The sequence below is a fragment of the Hippopotamus amphibius genome, chromosome 7 (genome assembly GCF_030028045.1).
Source record: "Hippopotamus amphibius kiboko isolate mHipAmp2 chromosome 7, mHipAmp2.hap2, whole genome shotgun sequence".
In the NCBI taxonomy this organism is placed as follows: Eukaryota; Metazoa; Chordata; class Mammalia; order Artiodactyla; family Hippopotamidae; genus Hippopotamus; species Hippopotamus amphibius.
In genome coordinates, this window is record NC_080192.1 from 109140959 (window position 1) to 109163038 (window position 22080).

Here is a 22080-nt window from a genome sequence, read left to right on the forward strand (position 1 = left end):
GCTCCGGACAGAACCAGCCCAGCACAGCAAGGGGCTCACCCAGCCTCTTAAGATGCTGGGTCTCCAAGGGACACCACCCAGGGCTCTGCTCTCCCACCACACCCATCTCTCCACCAGACCTTTGTACTACTGCTCACAGTGCCCACAGCTGCTTGCCTAGCTTGGGAACCAGGAGGCCTGTATTTGGGAGGTTTTGTTCCAGTTGTGTCTCTCTCTGCTTTGTAAGTTAAAACAAGTCCCTGCTAGCAAGTGGTTTCCAGGGGCCCTTCCAACTCTAACAATCTATGAAGATGAATTCTCCTAAAAAGGGGTCTGCAGAGAAGTACGTGCCTCCCGGAACACCCCTTCCTACCTAAATGACTTAGGACTCCTGCAACCATGTTTCAGGCTGGAAGTTTTCCAAAGATGGCCACAGCAATCTAAGGCCCTTCTGAAAGGTCACCTTGTCCCTTCCCCACTGAGAGGGGGGTTCTCTTTCCCCTCCCCTTCAATCTGAGTGGACCTTTTGCTCCTCTAAGCAATACAATGTGACAGAAGTGACACTGTGACAACTCTGGGCCTGAGCTGACCCAGAAGCTGCCATTTCCTGCTTGTTGGAGCCCTGAGCCACTACATAAGAAGCCCAGGCTGTGAAGGGGCCACACTGAGGCATCCTCTTGGACACCCAGCCATTTGAGCTTTCAGTAATTCCAGTCCCCCTCACCATCCAACCACAACAACATGACAGACCCTAACTAAAAACCACCCAGCTGAGCCCAGCCAACCCACAAACCAGGAGAGAGAATATACAATTATGGTTTTAAGCCTCCACATTTTTTGTGTGTTAAAATACACATAAGCATAAAATTTACCCTTTTAACCATTTTTAAGTGTACAGTCCTGTGACATTAAGTACATTGACATTGTTGTGCAATCACTATCCACCTCCAGAACATTTTCATCTTCTCAAACTGAAACTCTGTACCCAATAAACACTAACTTCTCATCCCCCCACCCCAGCCCCTGGCAACCACCATTCTACTTCCTGCTTCTATGAATCTGACAGCCCTAAGTACCTCATATAAATGAAATCATACAACATTTCTCCTTTTGTCACAAAGGGCTTATTTCACTTAGCATTATGCCTTCAATGCTGAAGCCAGAGCTGCCTTCATTTTTAAGACTGAAGAATATTCCACTGTATGTGTATACCACATTCAGTTTATCCATTCATCCATCAGTGAAAACCTCTATGCTTTGGAGTGATTTTCTGCAGCTATAGATAATTGAAGCAAGGACAATGCAGCTCTAGGACAGCAGAGCAAGGCTCCCAAGACAGATGTTGGGATCTGGAGAATATGACAGAAACACAGAGCACCAGGACACTAACCCCCCAGAGCAGGTGACTGGCCAGGAGTTTCCAACAGCACTTGTCACAGTGGGCTGGGTATCTTCCTGGGGTCTCCATTCTAGGCAGGAGCAACCCCAGAGCAGGGACTGGCAGGATCTTATTCAGGGCTGGGTGCTTTGCCCTGGCACAGGCTGATAGGCCCAATAAATGTTCGGTGAATGAGTGAAGAATGTACCTGACACTGAAGCCAGGTTCTGACTCACCCCAGAGTTTCTTATAGGCTCTCTGTAGGGCAAGAACTGTGCCAAGGAAAGTGCAGGAGAACAGCTGCTTCTGGCTGGAAAGGAAAAGGGGTGGGGAGGTGAGGCAGAAGAACATTCTGACAGGGGAAAATTCACAGCCATGCCCAGGATTCCCAGGAAGCTGAGTCTCCATCAAAGCACCCGCCTGACCTAGGCAGCCTTAGCAGGGGCTCCACCACCTGGAATCAGCCTTGCTTAACTCGTTGGGCCAAATTCCCAGGGCTCAGGGCAGTAGAAGCTGATGCACCCTTTACAGGGACAGGCACAGGGCTTAGAGGGGCTCGGCGCATCGTCATGGTTCAGGCCACGGAGGTAGGGAAGGAGACCTGAGCTGTGAGCTGAGTTGCATATTCAAGCCCTGGGAGATTTGGGATAGGGACCTTCCTTCACTGCAGGAGGACCCAAATGGGTGGCACGATGACCCCAGCCCTCTCACCCATAACCACTTTAGCAAGGAAACCAGCCCATTCTTCTTGCTGCACTGCACAATCTGACCACTCAACCAGGGCGCCCGACACAGGTCAGGATGCACCAGAGCACAGACGTTAATGCCACATCTATGAAGAGGACTCGTGCCTGGCTGACTTAAAGAGTGAATGCCGCCCCTACAAATGCCTACTTGAGGGTTTCATAAAAAGGGCTCAAATTGCATTTCAACTCTGCATTTAGGTTTTCTAGCCTCTAAAGATAAAGTGAAACCCTGGGTAATAACCACATAGGTGTTTTTCTCTATTTCTCTTCAAAGCATACTTAAACACCTTTAAAGTTAGGAACTGCTTACCATGTGGAAAGCAGCTGTAAGTACCAATAAAAGAACTCAAGAAACAGGGATTGGGGACTTGGCTCAGTTTCTAAGGAACTATATAGGAATTTGAGCAAACCAATGACCCTCTTTGGGCCTCAATTTCCTAATCCATGAATGGAGGAAAATACTATGTATCCCCATGGTTTGTTCATGTGCATTAATAAGAATAAATATATGTGAGCTATAGAGACATATATACATATAGATAGATACAGATACAGATACAAACACATATATATGAGGTCTTCATAAGAAAAACCACAACTATGTAGGAGATTTACTCATGTTCAGTAGGTGCTTGCTGATACCTGCTGGATAAATGGCCGAATAACACAAGATTGCAACAAGACTTACATTTGGTGCAAGCAGGTTGCTCTTCACAGTTCGCAACTCCCAGTTAGCCTATCTACCAGATCCTAGAAAGCCACCCCTTTCCCCACATCTTAATAACCAACACCCCAACCTGTACACTTCCCCCCACCTGGTCTTATATTCTCCCAAGCTACTCAGATGTAGTTGGCCTGATCTCCAAAGCCAGAGCCTGCCCCCCGCCCCTGCCCCGGTTCCCTGGCCCAGATGCCACCTCCAAACATAGCATGAGGTCCCTTCTTGGGCCAAATGTCGAACCCAGAACTCTAGGTTGCCCCCAGGGTATCCCACTGCCTTCAGTACCAGATGGAAACAACTCATCTTCTTTCCCTGATTTTCCGGAAGCACAAACACATGGAAGATTTGTGGACCAGGAGCCAGGGTGTCTGCTCAGGGCCTTCTCCCCACACCTCAGGGTGGACTCTACCTGTGACCTTCACCTGTAAAATGAGGCTCACGTGGGGTCTTCCACCTCAAGGGGTTTTGGGGAGCATCGTATAAGGTGATAGACCTGAAAGTTTCTTTGAAAAATATGAAGCACTCCATAAGTTCTTTAGCTCTTGTCATTCTCGTTAGTTTATTTCAGTGTGTTCGCAGACTATGAATTTCTAGAGGCCTGGGATTGGTCCCTGGGCAAATTCTTTCGGTACAGTGACCACACACAGAGAAAAGCTTGATGCTCTTTGTGCTATTAACAAATGCAGTGTGATCTCCGGGACAGGGCAGTGGCTGGGACAGAAGTCAGGAAGCCCGGTTCCAGCCTCTTTGGCTCTGCCAGTAAATTAAGCACATCACTTAACCTCTCTGAGCATTTTTCTTCACATGGACAATGGAGCTGACAAGCCACCCACATTCCTATTCACCAGGATACAAGGAGGGCAAAGAATGTGAAAAGAAAAACATTGTACAAGTAGAAATGCCATAGTACTCAGCAAGCATGCAGAGTTGAGAAAGAAGAGATAAAAAAAGAAAAAAGGGGGGGGGGTAAAAATCAGAGAGAGAAAGCATTTGGGGTAAAATGTGAGGCTCTTGAGAAGGCAGGGATGGAATGCCACGGAAGATCCCAGTACAGAATGTTTCCCCCAAGCCTGAGAGTCAGTGTCTAGATGAGCAGATCTACCACAGAGGCATCTGAAATCCACCTCTAGGGTGGAAGGAAATGATGTCTGTGCATCACCTGAGGTGCCGCAGGACACACCAGAAGCCAAGGCTCACTGCTGTTCCCTCTTATTGCTCAGCAAAGAGAGAGAATGTAGATGAGAAATTAAAAGGTCCACTATCTGCAGTAACTATGGAATGTCCCTGGAGAGGCCCTGGCTAGGCCACATCCTGGCACAGGAGGTCCCACACAAGATGCTCCACTTTAAGGGGCACATTCTAACATGAAATTATGACTCCCCAAAAGAGGTTGGTCACAAACTGATCACAGGGGGGTGTGCTGAGATCACATCACAAAAGGAAGGGCTACGAAATCTGGAAGTGTTTCCCTAAACAAGATCTGGGGAAGACATGAGAAGCAAAGGCTCTCTTAGAATGAGGAAAAAAAAAAAAAACAAACATTTAAACATCCTCCAGTCTGCGCTTCACAAATGAGGATTCTCTAATACCACATCTCTGCTAAGGAATTAAGCAGCTGCTGTGGAAACTCTTGCGGTAATGGAGACCCCATTACTTTATAAGTGAGTTCATGTCATCATTTCGACAGAATTAAACTCTTCTGCCTCCTATTAACCCCAGACTAACCTCTTCCTGCCTTCCATCGATGTTCTGGGGAGAACACAGACTAAGTCTAAACACTTTTTCACCTACTCGTTCTTCAGACAACTGAAGACAGCTGGTCTTGATGACATTGTGCTGGGTCTTCCCACAGACTCTCCAGTGAGGGGCACACTTTCAGCACACCCCTGAAAGCACACTATCCAGGCCCTGTCAATGCTTCTTTCCTGGTTATCTCTGGCCAGCTCTGACCTCAGACTGCCAGCAGATGCTACCGGCTGCCCCTGCCACGCTCAGGGCATCCCACCCCACCCCTAGCTCTGTGTTGGCTTTACAACTAGGTCTTGGCATTCTGCTATAATTTGGTCCATCTCATGGTCTCGATTTTGCTGCTCTGCCCAGAGCCCAGGGCTTGTCATGAACATGCTCCATGATGAGGCCAAAAAATGTGACTCACGAATTCATGCCACTTACTGGAAAGTAGCTGGCCTTTGATTTTAAGCCTTCTGCTAAAGACTGAATCTAGAATGTTCAATAGGCATTAAATATCTTTTCTAACAACTCATTTCACAAATGAGGAAACAAGGGTCCAACAAGGTAAACTGATGCACTCAGGTAACATAGTCAAGAAGATGAACCTGAACTCTAATCTCTGGTTTTCCAGTCCCACATTCTCTCTACTGCAGTTGAGAGGAAGTGAGGCTACACTGCAGTTCCGAGTACATTTTGGAGTAAATTTTCCATAGTCTGTGTGTATGTGCATTCATTCATTCTTTGACTCAACATTCACTGAGCACCTACTATGTGCTTTGTATATATTCCAGTAAGATCTGAAGCTTCCATAGGGATCTGTGTCTGGTGTATGTGCACACATAGAGTGTGTATGTGTGTGTGTGAGAGAGAGAGAGAGAGAGAGAATTAGTTAATTCTTTCATGCATGCTCACATTCATTCAACAATATAACTGAACACCCTTAACACTTGCACTGGTGCAAGTGAAAAAGTCACAGTCCGTTACCCCAGCAGTCTCCGTCTAGCAGGGACAATTCTCAAATGTTTTGTTAATGTGATAAGCCCAATGCAGGGCACTGCAGTACTTAATTAAGCCAGATGCTTCATTAAGATTGGTGCCAGAGATGGTGGTAGTGTCCATAATTGTGGTAGGATTTATAAAACTGCTGGTTCTGAAAAGGCCTCAGGAAGAGTGGGCTTCTGATCTGAATCTTGAAGGAGGATATGAATTGATCGGGCAGAACAGAGAGGAGAGAGGTGAGTGAGTGTGCAAAGACAGGGAGGCGGGAGAGAACCGGATTCTGCAGGTAGATGGGCATGGCTGGGGCCAGGAGTTGGCGTGGGTGATATAGCAAAAGAGGCAGATGGGTGAGTAGGGTACAGAAGCGCTGCTGCATCATGCTAAGGGGTTTGATTTTATCCTAAAGGCAATAGGATTCAGTGAAAGAATTTAGAGAGAGAATAAATAGGATCAGATAAGAATTTTGGAAAGCTCCGACAGTGGAGGACAGAGTGGAAGGTGGTGAGGCCAGAGGCCAGGAAACCAGACAGGAAACTATGGCAGGAATCCAAGAAAGAAACCAGGGTTGAACCTGATGGTTCCTGTCTATACACACGTAGTTTTAAAGGCTGAAATATTTTAAGACAGAAGAGATTGTTTTCATGTACATCTCTCAGGGCCTGGGGCAACTTCCCCAAAACTTTGCAGAACCATATCACCTTCATCATTCTCCACAGTGACGTGGTGGTACCAGAAGAGTGATCTCTGCTGTAGCATCACCACCAATCGTGGTGTGTAGGAGCCTCAAACAGAGCAGCTGCTCCATAAGTGATGGCTGCTTGCACGAGAGGATGATGATCCACAAGCCCTAAACAAAGTAAGGTCAGGTTCCCAGAAGCACGTATAAGTCAGGTCAGAGCAAGGCAACAAGTCAGAAATAAGACAAAAAGAAAAGTTCCAAGAGGTGAGCGGTTAAAGGAACCAGTTTTCCCTGGGAACAGAGGATGAAGGGCACAGACAGACCAAGAAACCAATAAAAGAGCCAGCACCTGTCTCAGAGGCAGTGACATCCTGCGGGGCTCTGTAGGCACGATGCAGCTGGGGGAGCCCACACAGTGCCCTTGTGAGAATCTGAGAGAGGCGCCACCTCTGGCCAGACCAACAACAAGCAGGCCAGGAACCGAGCCGCGGTGTCCGCAGCCATGTTCCACCGGGGGGCTGGTGAGAGCCTGTGTGTGCTTGCGGATAGGCACGCGTGAGCGGACAGGTAGGAACATCTGGCTGGAGATGGGAATGTGTGGGTGGGGATGAGGCAGATCTCGACAAGCAGGGGGCTGTTTCAGGTGGGGTAAACCCCATCAGGTGTGGTATAGAGCCATTCTCACTGGGAGTTCCGAGTCAAAGATGAATGAAAAGAGGATGAGGTGGAAACCCTAAAACAATTTCCTTCCTTATGAGAGAAAAATGCTCATCTAGGGAAGTCTGAGCCTTCTTGGAAGTGGAAGATTCTGAGCTTATCACCCAGTTCCTAGGAAAATCTGATCTCGCACTCCAAGATAACTTTTCTGAGAATCAGGAACACCTGACCACCTGTGTGCTACCTAGAATGACCCCAACTAGGCACCTTCCACCAAAGCCACGACTAACAGCTGCATTGGGGATTTTTTTCACAAACTTTACAAGGTTCTGCTTCAAGCCACAAGCTAGCAACAGGCCTGGAGCTGCATGGGGCACCGGGCGCTGGGGGCGGGGTGCTCACACATTTCTCTCTGTTTGTATTAATGTTAAACTGAGGCCAACAAAAGCAAGGTTGGTAGCATCAATTACCATCTTCTTGGGCCTCCAAACTGGCCTGAATATGAGTTACCATGAGCTAGAGAAAAAAAAAAAGAAAAAGAAAACGTTCAAAGGGATGAACAGAGGCCAGCGCGTCAGCCCCAACTCTGAATTCCTGGGCCATGGCTGTTTCAAATTAGATTCTAATGCCGCTTCCATGAAACTCTTGGCTTAGCTCTGCAGTGGAAAAGTTATTTTTGTGCTCTGAGCCACAGACATTTATATGAAAGCTTATCCATAATTCAAATTATGTTCTATTTTCATGATGCTCTTTTCTTCTACTTAAGAACAGTCATAGCTATCATTATTATTTCTGATAAAACACAGAAAATCTCTAGGCCAGGTACAGATTCCACAGACCCGGATAAATGATTGTTATAAAATAGGCAGATTTTACATCTCACAAAATCCTTAAGAAACACCTTCAGTTCTTCTGTCTACTATGGCTGCCTCTTCTTTTTCAACTCCCTACCCCCACCCACCCCTCAATCACTCTGGGGCTTCATGATCTCTCTTGGGAAAACCCAGTCCCAGAAGTAGTTCTATCTGTTATTTACTCCTTATGCATGCTCTCTGAGGTCTCTGCATTTAAAATGTGACATTCAAAAATGAAATGAAAGGTTTTCTATCTCCTTAAAGAACAGGAGCACCAACAAATAAAGCAAAGAGATATTTCTGGTTAAGAGGGGCATGGTTCTCAAGTAATAACATTCTACAGAAAGGCTGATCTATAGGCTGGGAGAGCAACGAAGAGGTGGTAAAGATGCAAAATAAAAATGGTGGAAATTCATCCAAGAGAAATCTAAACTGATTACCAAGAAAACATAATATATTAGGAGATGTACCCCTCCCCAGAGGTCTCTCTGATTAGAATTTCTGAAGCACGATCCCTGTTCAGAATAACCCGTGCAGCGGAAGGGAGATGACGGGAGAAGACTAGCCTTTGTGAGCATTAAGATATGCCAGTCACTTGGCCCATATTATTTCCTCTTATCTCACTTAATCTTCAGAACAACCTTTTGAGGTAGGTTTTATTATCACTGTATTGTGGGAAAGGAAACAGCCTCAGAGATGTTAGGTAACTTGCCCAAAGCCACTGCTATAGTCTGAATGTTTGCATCTCCCCAAAATTCAAACGTCGAAATCCTAACCTCCAAGGTGATGGTATTAGGAGGTGGGGCCTTTTGGAGGTGATTAGGTCACAAAAGTGGAGCCCTCATGATGGGGAGTCTTGTAAAAGAAGCCTCAGAGAGCTAGCTCACCCCTTCTACCACATGATCACACAGACAGAAGTTAGTCATCTGCAACCCAGAAGAGGATTCTCACCAGAACCATGCCAGCACCCTGATCTTGGACTTCCCGTCTCTAGAATTGTGAGAAATAAATGTCTGTTGTTAATAAGCCACCTGGTCTGTGGTGTTTTGTTATAGCAGCCTGAACACAGTAAGCCACACATTTAAGTTAGCGGCAAAGCTTGGATTCAACCCCGGACCTGCCTGACTCCTAAGTCCATTTTTTTTCCATTATCACATAGATGTGAGGGCCAGAGAAGAAGGCCAAAGATGAGACAGCTGGTTTGGTTTCCTTAAAATAACAGAATCTGTGGGGAGGGTATGGGAAAAATACGGGTTTCTTTAAACATTATAAACAGGTTCTGTTGATCTCAATCAACATGCCAGAGATGCTATCAGCCACAAGTAAAGAATCAATGGTTCAATGTAAACCTCTCTGCACTGTTAGAGACACAAGTAAACACACATGTTGGGGCAGAGAGAATATCATCTCCGTGACCAAAGGGAACAGGAATCTCTCCACAGACACTTTTCTTCTCAACATGTATATGAGTTAGGATGGCTCGCTGATCATGAGAAGGTTTTAACCTACTATAGAGAATCTAAAGGACAGCATTTGGGGACTAGAACAGTGTTTAGGAAATTCAAATCTCTTCTGGACTGAGAACATGCAGCCAGATAATTGAGCGAGACATCATACCAAGGGTACAGAGTCCCCCTGAGATGCTGATGTTAGCACACTGTACTGTTAGGGCCTCATCTCTGCTGCGTCCACTCAGTAGCACCGGATTTCACATCCAGGGGCTAATGTAGATGCATTTACTTACTTGTATTCTACTTTACATATAAAAAACTAAAATAAACTTTAAAATCAGTAGTTAAAAACTTCAGTCAATATGACAGATTGAGTTGACACAAGAAATTACCCCTTCCAATCCAAATATTTCAAAACACTAAACAAAATTATAACAACAAATATTACTACATAAAACACAGAGGAAATAGAAATCTCCAGATACCAGAAATAAAAAGCGAAGTCAAAATAGAACAATCAGTGGAAGCTGAAGCCAAAGGGCTCATGGAACAATCCAGACCAGTTAAGAGGCCTGAATGGCTGGGGGCTTAGACTTTAATGACATGCATTTAGTGAGGGGAGTCCAGTAATGGCCACCTGATGCCAGGAGCTGTCAGTGAAGCACTTACATAAAGCTGGAGGTCATAAAGGTCTGCTTCATAAGTGAAACAGTTCTAGAGGAACATCACTTGCCAATCTGAGGAAACCATAAGAAAGCCTGTCATCTGCTTGGGCAAAGAGTAGAAAATGAGTGACCTAAAAAATTTGAAATCCAGGCTTGCACCACAATGCAGGAACAAGGTTTAAATGCACATTTTCAGGTTGTACAGGGCCTATATGCCAAGACAGTAACAAAAAGGCTAATTTGGAATGGGTAAAACCCAGAGAGGACAAGCAGAAGCAAATGTGAAATTGCTTTATAAGGATATGCTAACAATCCTGAGGTAGACAGGATTTCTACGGAAGACAACTCCTGATAAAGACGTAAGACGCAAGAGAAAATGAATCATAATTTTAAAAAATTCAAAAGCAGAAATAACAAAGAATCTAAAAATATGTTTAAAATATTGAAAGACATAGAAAAAAGACTAGAAATTAAAAGGCAAAGAGAAAATTTTTTTTAAAAGTAAAACTGTCATTGTTCGCAGATGACATGATACACAGAAACTCCTAAAGATGCCACCAGAAAACTACTTGAACTAATCAATGAATTCAGCAAAGTTGCAGGATACAAAATTAACACACAGAACTCCCTTGCATTTCTATACACTAACAATGAAAGATCAGAAAGAGAAATTAAGGAAACAATCCCATTCACCATTGCAACAAAAAGAATAAAATACCTAGGAATAAACTTCACCAAGGAGGTAAAAGACCTGTACTCAGAAAACTATAAGACACTCAAGAAAGAAATCAAAGACGACACAAACAGATGGAGGGACATACCATGTTCTTGGATTGGAAGAATCAACATTGTGAAAATGACTATATTACTGAAAGCAATTTACAGATTCAATGCAATCCCGATGAAATTACCAATGGCATTTTTCACAGAACTAGAACAAGAAATTTTACGATTTGTATGGAAACACAAAAGACCCTGAATAGCCAAAGCAATCTTGAGAAGGAAAAACGGAGTTGGTGGAATAAGGCTTCCTGACTTCAGGCTATACTACAAGGCTACAGTGATCAAGACAGTATGGTACTAGCACAAAAACAGAAATATAGATCAATGCAACAGGATAGAAAGCCCAGAGATAAACTATGGTCAATTAATCTATGACAAAGGAGGCAAGGATATACAATGGAGAAAAGGCAGCCTCTTCAATAAGTGGTGCTGGGAAAACTGGGCAGCTACATGGAAAAGAATGAAATTAGAACACTCCTTAACACCATACACAAAAATAAACTCCAAATGGATTATTAAAGACCTAAACTTAAGGCCAGACACTATACAACTCCTAGAGGAAAACACAGGAAGAACACTCTTCAACATAAATCACAGCGAGATCTTTTTTGATCCACCCCCTAGAGTAATGGAAATAAAAACAAAAATAAGTAAGTGGGACCTAAGGAAACTTCAAAGCTTCTGCACAGCAAAGGAAACTGTAAGCAAGAAAAAAAGACAACCCTCAGAATGGGAGAAAATATTTGCAAATGAATCAACAGAAAAAGGATTACTCTCCAAAATATATAAACAGTTCATGCAGCTCAATATCAAAAACACAAACAACCCAATCAAAAAGTGGGCAGAAGACCTACATAGGCATGTCTCCAAAGAAGACATATGGATGGGCAAGAGGCACATGAAAAGCTGCTCAACTCACTAATTATTAGAGAAACGCAAATCAAAACGACAATGAGGTATCACCTCACACCAGTTAGAATGGGCATCATCAGAAAATCTACAAAGAGTAAATGCTGGAGAGGCTGCGGAGAAAAGGGAACACTCTTGCACTGTTGGTGGGAATGTAAACTGATACAGCCACTATGGAGAACAGTATGGAGGTTCCTTGCAAAACTAAAAACAAAACTACCATATGACCCAGCAATCCTACTGCTGGGCATATACGCAGAGAACACCATAATGCAAAAAGACACATGCACTCCAGTGTTCGTTGCAGCACTATTTACAATAGCCAGGACATGGAAGCAACCTAAATGTCCATCAACAGATGAATGGATAAAAAAGATGTGGTACATACATACAATGGAATATTACTCAGCTGTAAAAAGCAATGAAACTGGGACATTTGTAGACATGGATGGACCTAGAGATTGTCATACAGAGTGAAGTGAGTCAGAAAGAGAAAAACAAATATCGTATATTAACACATATATGTGGATTAAAGAAAAATGGCACAAATCAACCCGTTTGCAAGGCAGAAATAGAGACATACATGTAGAGAACAAACATATGGACACCAAGTGGGGAAAGCGGGGAGGGTTGGAGTGGGGGATGAACTGGGAGACTGGGATACCGAACTGTACACTCTAAATATATGCAGTTTATTGTCTGTTAACTGTATCTCAATAAAAGTTCTTAAAAAAAAGGAATAAGTAGAAATCAAGTGCCAAATAGAAATTCTAGAAATAAAAATATATAGACATTAAGTTTTTTTTTTTAAATGGATGGGTTGAATAGTAGACCAAATGCAGTTGCAAAAAATTAATAAACTGGAAAATAAAACTAAAAAAAAAAAAATCACTCAGAATACAGCTGAGAGATAAAGAGACATACATATATATATATATATATATATATATATATATATAGTTGACCCTTGAACTATATATGGGTTTGAACTGTGAGGGTCCACTTACATGCAGTTTTTTTCTATAGTAATTACTACAGTACTACATGGTCCTCAGCTGGTTGAATCCAGGAGATATGGAACCATGGATTTGGAGGAACTGCAGATAGATACAAAAGAAATGCATATATGAAGGGCCAACTCTAAGTTATACATGGATTTTCAATTGCACAGAGGGTCAGCACTCCTAATTCTTGCATTGTTCAAGGGTCAATTGTAGTAAGAAAGAGAAATCTCAGATGAAGAAGACATACAAGATAAAATGAGAAGGAGGTTCAACATTTGCCTAATGGGTATTCTAAAAGCAGAGAACAGAGAGTATGAGTGACCCAATATCAGGGTAACGGCTTTTGTCTCTTGTGTTCATTTCTATATCTCTAGCACCTGGAAGCATTCCTGATACACGATAAGTGCTCAGTAATTACTTTAAAATAGATTTGTGGAGAAAACAAGTAAGAAACATTTAGATATGAAAACAGAGATGAGTCTTCAGATTAACAAACATGTTGAATTCCAAGTAGGATATGTAAAAACAGACTATACCTGGACACATTATAATGAAAAGGCACAAAATGAAAGCCAAAAAGATCAAACTGAAAGTCTCCAGGAGAAAAAACAGATTACCTGCAAAAAAATGGCAGACCAAAAAGAAATTTCTCATAAGAAACAACTGAGACAAAAAACAGTGGAGACTTCCCTGGTGGCGCAGTTGTTAAGAATTCACCTGCCAATGCAGGGGACATGGGTTTGAGCCCTGGTCCAGGAAGATCCCACATGCCATGAAGCAACTAGGCTCGTGCGCCACAACTACCGAGCCCATGTGCTGCAACTACTGAAGCCTGCACACCTAGAGCCCATGCTCCGCAATAAGAGAAGCCACTGCAATGAGAAACCCAGGCACTGCAAGGAAGAATAGCCCCTGCTCACCGCAACTAGAGAAAAGCCCTGTAAGCAGCGACGAAGACTCAGTGTAGCCCAAAATAAATAAGTACATAAATAAATCTTTAAAAAAAATTATTAAAAAAAAAAAGTGGAGTAATAGCTTACAAAATGATGAGGGGAAAATACCTACTTAGAATTCTATACCTTGATAAATTATCTTTCAAGAGTGACATGAATAAAGACATTTTCAAAACAAAACCAAAACTTCTGAGAAATGGACTATTTCCTGCCATATCAGTAAACAAAGGATGTCACAGTCATGAGCAATTACAGCCCTCCAACATGAGCCAGTGAGCCCTGAGGAGATTCAGGAAGGAAAGAATACCTGCCATCAACAACCATCAGACTGCAGCCACTCCCTATGGTGAACCCTGAGGAAACTCAAGATGTGAAAATACAGGATACTGGCCCCAGATAGCAGAGGTACACATCAAAGGAAAGATTTCAGTGAGCCCAGACTCTTGCATCTTCCCATACATAGAAAAGCGCTAAATTCCTTAACTTGGAATATCTGGTTTTCTTTAATTAACAATAATCTTTTGATGTTCCCAACTACCTTCCCTTTGTTGCAAAACTTCTATATAACCTGGCTCCCCTCCTCGCCACCTCAGAGCAGTTCTCTCAGGGTTATGAGATGCTGTCTCCCAGGCTTGAAGTCCTAAAAATTCCCATCGAATGAAACAGAACTCTGAACTTTTAGGCTGTGAATAAATTTTTAAGTCCACGCTACCCATGAGATTGGAGTATTACAACTCTAGACGTCCAATGAAAAAATTATCAGTATGAAGAAAATGAACACAGAAGTCAGGGATGGTATGCAAGAGGCAATGTTGAGAAAAGAAACTGGTAAAGTTAAATAAATTTTGACTGTAGAAAAGAAACAAAAGTAGAAATAACAATGATGACTAATTGCAGGGGTAGAGAGAGGACTATACACAATATGGGATTAAACCACTGGACCACAATAACCAGGAAGATGGGAAGAGGGGCAGATTAGATTTAAAGCCATCTAAGGCCACTGCACTGTTGAGAGGAAACAGAGAAACTGGTTAACTTTAGACGTTGTTAACTGGATGCACATGTTAAAAATTTAAGACTACTAACAGAACACAAATAGAATTTTGTCTTTCAAAACAGCTGACAAAAGTAGGAATATACATCACTTGATCAACCCAAAGAAAACTATGAAAAGTATAAGAGAAGCAACCTTTTTTGGTAAATAGGATAAACAAAAATTTAAGATGGCAGAAGGAGGTAAATGTATATAAATTATAAAGAATGTAAAAATTTAAACTCAATTATTAAATAAAGATTTTCAGGTTATAATAAAAATGAAAATGAAGTTACACATAAAAACTGTTTCCATGACTAACGGTTGAGGCAAAATTATAGAGAGAAGTTAATGTAAAAGGACAAAGACATATAAAAAATAATAACCAAGAGGAAGCAGGTATAGCAATGTTAATATCAGACAAAATAGATTTTATGCCAAGAGCATCAATAGAAATAACAGAGGACAGCACATAACATCATAAATTCACCCCAGAGAAATAACAATCATGAACACTTACATAAACATTATGGATTACAAGGAAAAACTGACAAATTCACAGAGTGGAAGATTTTAACATTCCTTTCTCAGAAACTGAAGAGAACTCAGAAAGCAGGCAAAAGAAAATCAGGAAGAACATGAGAAATTTGAAAAAAACAGTTAATAAGTTTGACCTGTTAGACTGATATAGAATGCTCCATCTACCAAGTAGGACATACATTTTTCTTTTGAACCACACATGAAATATTTGGAAAAACTGTTCATGTAACCAGACACAAAGGATTGCTATAATACAAACCATCCTGTCTTTTCATAATGCAACTAAATTAGAAATCACCAATAATTTAAACAAAGTTAATTAAAAGTTTTTTAAAAAGTTAAAAATGGAAAATTGAATCCATGGGTTAAAAAGAACATAAAAGAAGTACAAAAACTTAAGAGCCAAGTGGTAATGAAAGTACACATATTTTTTTTTTGCAGGGGGGTCACACTACAAAGCTTGTGGGATCTTAGTTCCCTGCCCAGGGATTGAACCCGGACTACAGCAGTGAAAGCGTCAAGTACTAACTTGCCAATAAATTTCCTAAAATTCCTTTACTGAAAAACAAAAAATAAATGAGATAGGAGTCAACTCAAGTAGCTAGAAATGGGAAGAAGAAATAATACAAATAAGAAGAAAAAAAAAGATATGAAAGACAAAAAGTACAGATAAGAAAGAAGCTGGTTATATCAAAAGACTAATTAAGTAGACTTCTATATTAATTCTTAAAAAGAGATGGCACAAATAAACAATATTAAGAACTAAAAGGGGAACATGTTATAAGACAGTCAATATTTACAAAAACCATGAAAGAAAATTATAAATAAATGTATGCTAATAAATTTGAGAACACATGAAATGGATCATCTAAACAAGCAAATAATCAAAACCAGAACAAAAAGAAATAGATCAAATTTATCAATAATCATTTATGAAATTGAACTGTGAAAAACTTGACACACATACCCTGGATAAGCAGTTCAGATGATTTTACAATGAATTTTACCAAACTTTTAAGAAATAGAGTCTTTATCTCTCACAAACTGCTTAAGAAAAATATATATGAAAGAGAAATAGTTTCCCAACTTAATTCATGGAGCTAACATAAACTTGATACCAAACAATATACGAACGATATTTAAAAAAAGAAAAGAGAAAATTATAGACCAATTGTTTCACTTATGAACATTTGCAAAAATCCTAACAAAATCCTAACAAATGATATTCCATAGAATAAAAGAACATATCTGTACGTGTGTGTGTAGATATGTCTCAGTCATTAAATATACTCATATTATCACATTATAATATTAAGAACTTTATATCACCTCATACAATTTACATGAAAACATTAAGGCATTACATAAAATCAATACTCAGTCATGATAAAATGTTTAAGTTGTTAAAAAATATTAATAGAGGGAAAGTCCTTAATTTAATAAAGAATATCTACTGAAATCTTAAGTAAACTTCACGATTAATGGAGAAACTTTAAGAGCACCCATTAAAGACAGTAAGGGGCTTCCCTGGTGGCACACTGGTTAAGAATCCACCTGCCAATGCAGGGGACACAGGTTCGAGCCCTGGTCCAGGAAGATCCCACATACTGCAGAGCAACTAAGCTCGTGTGCCACAACTACTGAGCCTGAGCGCTAGAGCCCACGTACCACAACTACCAAAGCCTGTGTGCCTAGAGCCCATGCTCTGCAACAAGAGAAGCTACTGCAGTGAGAAGTCCACGAACCACAATGAAGAGTAGCCTCCACTCTCCACAACCAGAGAACACCTGTGTGCAGCAACAAAGACCCACCACAGCCATAAAGAAAGAAAGAAAACAGTAAGAAAACAAAGATGTTTGCCATCACTGTTACTATTAAATATTGTACTAGAGGGTCTATCCAATGCAATAAATAAGAAAAAGATATAGTCATAACGAATGAAAAAGAAAAGACAAATTATTATTTTGTGATTGTCTACCTAGAAAATTCAAGAGTATCTACCTACAGACTCTTAGAACTAATAAGAGAAGTCAACTGGGATGCTCGATACAAGATCAAAATTCTAAAACTCAGGAACGTTTCTCTGGGGGAGCAAATAACCAACTTAAAAGTATAATAAGAAAAAAAGATATCATTTATAATATCAACAAAACCTATAGGAAATAAACATAGCAAAAGCTGTGTAAAATATTTATGGGAGAAGCCACCAGTCATCTTTCACCTGAATAAAAGGAAAAGATGGTTAGACCTGATATTGTAAAGGTGTCAGTTCTCTGGAATATAAATTGAGTGACATCAATAAAAATCCCAACATGATTTTTCTCCTGTGTGCAACTAGAAATACTAATATTTATATGAGCTAGTAAAATCCAAGAAAGCCAAGAAATTCTGAAAAAATATAAAAGTAATTGTAATAGCTAACAATTATTGTGTGCTTCCTTATGTGGCAGGCACTATTCTAACATTCTGCATACATTTTCCTTGAAGTGGATATTATTATCTATTTTACAGACAAGGAGGCTGAGAGGAATTAGCAAACTTGCCCCCAAGGTTACTTGGTATTCTTAGGAGCAGCCGAAAGAAGACAATTACGTAATATGTTCCAAATACTGAAGGAAAATACTTGTGAGTTCAGAATTCCACACTCAGTCAAAATAAAGACATTTTCAGCAATACAAATATTTTAAAGTTTACCAAAGACCTTCTATTAAGGAACTTCTACGTTTCCATTGACATGAACTCAGAAGGAAGGAGGGTATCAGAAGTAGCAGCCTCCAAAGTGCAGTGAATAAATAAAATAAAACAATGTAAAGTAGGTGAGAAAAGTGGATCTAAGTATACATAGGAAATAGAAGGTATATAATAGTGTTAGTTATTCAAAGTACAGGTCATAAAGTCCTATGCATATGCTAGAAGTAGGCCACTAAGTTGGGTCTGTGCTTCCTTTTGGCCAAATAAGAAATGGGAAAGGTCAATTAAAGGATTCACAGAATCCACAAGGCAAAACAGACAAGTTGTTCACAAGAACTATTGCTGGCACTGAGCCTGCAAAGACATTTCTCATATGGTCAAATGGATACAAGATTTGGAACTTTGGTCGGAGAGTGATAATTTGGGAAAGAGATCCTTGACTCTTACAATTTTTTTAACAAGAAGGTAATTTAGAAGCTTCAGCCTTTCAGAAACTTCCTTGAAGAATAAAAGAGATAAAGCCTCCCACTTAAGTTGTGTTATTTGAATGAACAGGTGTTTTAGAAAAGCCCATCTTTAGGAATATTCCAGCAAGAGGATGGATAAGGTGACCTCTGGGGGTCTGGTTGCCTGTGAGGGCACATGGTGGTACAGGATGTGGGCTTCTTTCCCAGAGCTACCCCCAGAATATTTCCATCTCCACTAAACCAGTTCATCTTGCCAATGCATGGGATCACCCACATAGCCAGGCTTCCAAAAAACAGTTTATTATAGTGTTTTCACAGTAGTAAACATGGAGAGGCAATACGCTTTTCTCTTCCTTTCCTGTTCCATGGTAAATTCTTGACCTACCTATCCTAACATTCTATATAACACACAGATAAGATAAATGCGAGCCTGGCAGCTTTCCCTGGGCTTCCTATCCATCGCACTCCCCTGACAACACCAAGAAAAATGAATGCCCATATCAGTAGAACTCTGAGGACATAATTGGCCGATCTTTAAAAATCCTGCTTTCTACCAGGACTGCTCATGGTAGAAATCCCATGGGGTTCCTGGAATTCCAGACTGTCCAGGAAGCCTCCAAGGAATTCTGGATTATTTCTCATGGGTACAGCTGGCTCCCAAGGGAAGGTGAGCTACCTTGGGCTAAGTCTGGAGCAATCTCCAAGGACTTCCAAAGAGAACTGACAGCGGGAGATGGGAGAGATGGGAGATAGAGGCATTTTACAATTAATCAAAATATCAGTTCTTGCTAAACCACAAATGCCCTTCCTTTTCTATTTTTTTCTTATAATTAAAATAACAATAATGATACATGTGCAGGGAGATGGTAGACAGCAGTGATTGAGATGAATAGACTTCGGCCACTGACCTGATTTCAAAATTTGATTCTAGCATATAGTGACTATGCAACCTTGACAAGTTTCCCCTCTGATTCTAGTTTCTGAATCTTATATCATGAGAATAATACTAGTACTTACCTCAAGGAGTTTTAAAATGAAATACCATATGTATGTGCTTTATACTCAATAAACGTTAGCTATTACTATTGTAAAAAAGTTGAGAAATACAGGCAAGCACAACAAAAATCAAAAGTACCTGTAATCCCACCACCCATTTCCATACATAAAATTTCAGTATTTTGGGGGTGTATTTTCAAAGAGTGAGATACAATCCTTTCTATTTCATAACTTGTTTTTAAAATTTAACAAAATACCCTAAGCATGTCTACATAATTTGGTATCCTTGTACAAAATAATTTTAGCCACACTATATTCCTTTAGGTTATAATACTTCTTAAAGTTAATAAGAAGTAAAAATAACCCCTTCCCTCCTTCCTCCTTTGCAGGTTCCACTCTGTCTGTTTCAAACTCATCTAACCCATCAGATGATAGTTGGCTGCTTTCTACTGGCTAAGTGGGGATGTAGCTTTCATCTCACCATCCAGACCACCTGCTCCATCAGTCAGGGACCTGTTGCCAGCCTTCATTACATCCCCAATATCCAGAGCAGCCTCTCTGGGGCTGCACAGCAAACCCTCATGCATGATGGCAAACCACCCAGTTTAACAAGTTTCCATGAGGTGGTGCAAAAGCTGAACAAGGCAGAAAGGCGATTTCTCTCCAAACAGTGTAAGGTTGACTTCTGGGGCATTAAAGACACTATTAAAAACTATTAAAAATTCTCAGGAAGAGGAAGAGACTGGAGATTTTTATCTGAGCACATTGTTTTTTCTAAGAGCACCGGGGCCAAACAAGTTCAAAACTTTTAAGGGCTTTATTTTTGAATGGAAGTCACAAGACTTCCTGACCAATGATATTCTGAAACCACGGCAAAACCTTACTAATTCATACTAATGGGGAACTACCACACTCAATCAGCAGAGAAAAATGAATTCCATCCTTTTTCAAATAAAGGCGTTTCTTGCCAATGAAATTCATTTTTTAAAAAGTCTTCATTTCTGAATAGTTCAATACCTTGACCTGTTTTCACGGGTTGTTCTAAAACTGATCTAATACATGTCATATACATAATACATACACATCATTGTTTGTAAAGAGGAATGGCTGAAGTTCTTGAGAAGTGCATTCTCCTTAAAAACAACAAAAGTTCAACACTCCCTACAATCCTGTTCATACAGCTCTCTCCTTAGGAAAGCTTTTTCTTCCTTGGTCATGTGGAAGCGAACCCCAGCTCAGGCTGCCCCCCACTGCTCCAGTTCTGAGTGAGTGGACAGAGGTTTCTAAGACCAACCCAGATCAACCCCTTAAAAAAAAAAATCCAAAAACCTCCAGATTCCAGGCTTGACCAGACCCATCTGAGAATTAACAAGTTCCTTCTAAGCACCCAGAGAACTAAGCCTGTCATGGAAACACTGATTCAACCGTAATGAGAACAGACATAAAAACCACACAAATGAACTAAACATTCCTCTGCCCAATCGGAGTTAAGCTGAAGCAACAGCCTCAGGATTAAAATAAGTGAGGCTGTTTTTCCTTTTCAGTCCTGCTCATTTTCACCTCTTCCATTGCCTTGTTTTCACAACTCCTGTTTATGAGAAAGTGGGAGTCCGGGAGTTGGGAAAGGGATGGAGAGGAGGGCTAGCCGGAGGGAAGAGAAATGCAGGGCGAGTAGCCAGGCTGGGGAATGCCAACAAACAATGCGGTTTATGTCCGGCAAATTAAAACTTCTAGCCTGGGGGAGGCCGTAATAGTCTGTTTGGGGTAGTCCAAAAATAAGCTACAGTGAACTCTCATTTCCCACTAAAACAGTTGTCTTTACTTTCCAAAGATCAGGTTCTGTACAATGGTTTTAGCAAGCACTCTTTTTCTCTATTTTCTTTTTCTTTATTATTTTTTCCTGTTTCTTTCAAATTAGAAAGGCTAGTTAAATGAGGTATCATTATTATTGGAAGAAAGCACAGTCAGAGAGATTGAAATAACAAAAAGCCCAACAAAAACAGTAAAATCCCGAGGAGGAATATATTTTAATTTCCCCTTGGACACACAAGGCAAGATTTGTGGGGCCAGGGGACCGATAATCAAATTCCAATTAAAGGCATTCCTGCAGGAAACCTCCGGGCAAGTGTGAAGGGCCCTGTGACTGTAGCTCCTTGGCCTAGGTCATCGCCTTCTAGGGCTGGAGGGGGCACCCTGCTGGAGATACCAGCCTGTGGGACACTAGCCTCCCAGGGAAAGGTGGGGGAGGGGCGGGGGGGGGAGAAGGCAGCAGCTAGAGAAACACGAGCCAGGAAAAAGGAAAGGGAGAGTCCTGGGGGTGGGATGGGGGACCGGGGCCGGTGACCCTGGTCGGGGAGGCCAGGGCCCCTCGGGTTTGGATGAGTCCTCGCCCCCCGCCACCCCCACCCCCCTTGGAACTGAGTTTAGATTCTTTTCTTTCTCTTGATAGCGGGACCCAGGTCACAGCAGCAGCCGCAGAGCTGTGGTGCAGAGGGTGAGCCGGGTGGGGCCCACCCCGTATGGGCCCTGCGCTCTGGGGGCGGCGAGGGGGAGACCCGGCACCGCGCGGCGCGCCCGGCCAGCCCGGGAGATGCCCGCGTCCCGCGGCTGCGGCTGCGGCTGCAGCCCCCCTTCTCCAAGTTTCCCAGCACACCGGGGGTAACCCGCGCCGGAGGGGGGGCTCCCCACGCCTCCCAGTCTGTCCCTTGGGGTCGGTCACTCACCGGCAGCACGGCTGGGGCTCCGACTCCGTCCGCCGCCATCCACCTCGGGAGGAGAAGCAGGAGGAGGAGGAGTGTGAGGAGGAGGGCCAGACCGAGGATGAGGAGGGGGAGGAGAGGGAGG

General features: G+C 41.9%; 1 protein-coding gene across 3 annotated transcripts in view; it reads right to left on the reverse strand.

Moving 5' to 3' along the window:
• STON1 (stonin 1) overlaps positions 1-22080 on the reverse strand; it is a 60702-nt gene extending 38622 nt beyond the window's left edge. The window contains exon 1 of one of the 3 annotated variants that reach the window (XM_057742838.1): positions 21960-22080. The gene's annotated coding sequence lies outside the window, so the exon portion shown is untranslated. The remainder of the gene's footprint in view (positions 1-21959) is intronic. The other 2 variants (XM_057742839.1, XM_057742840.1) reach the window with 2 other exon arrangements.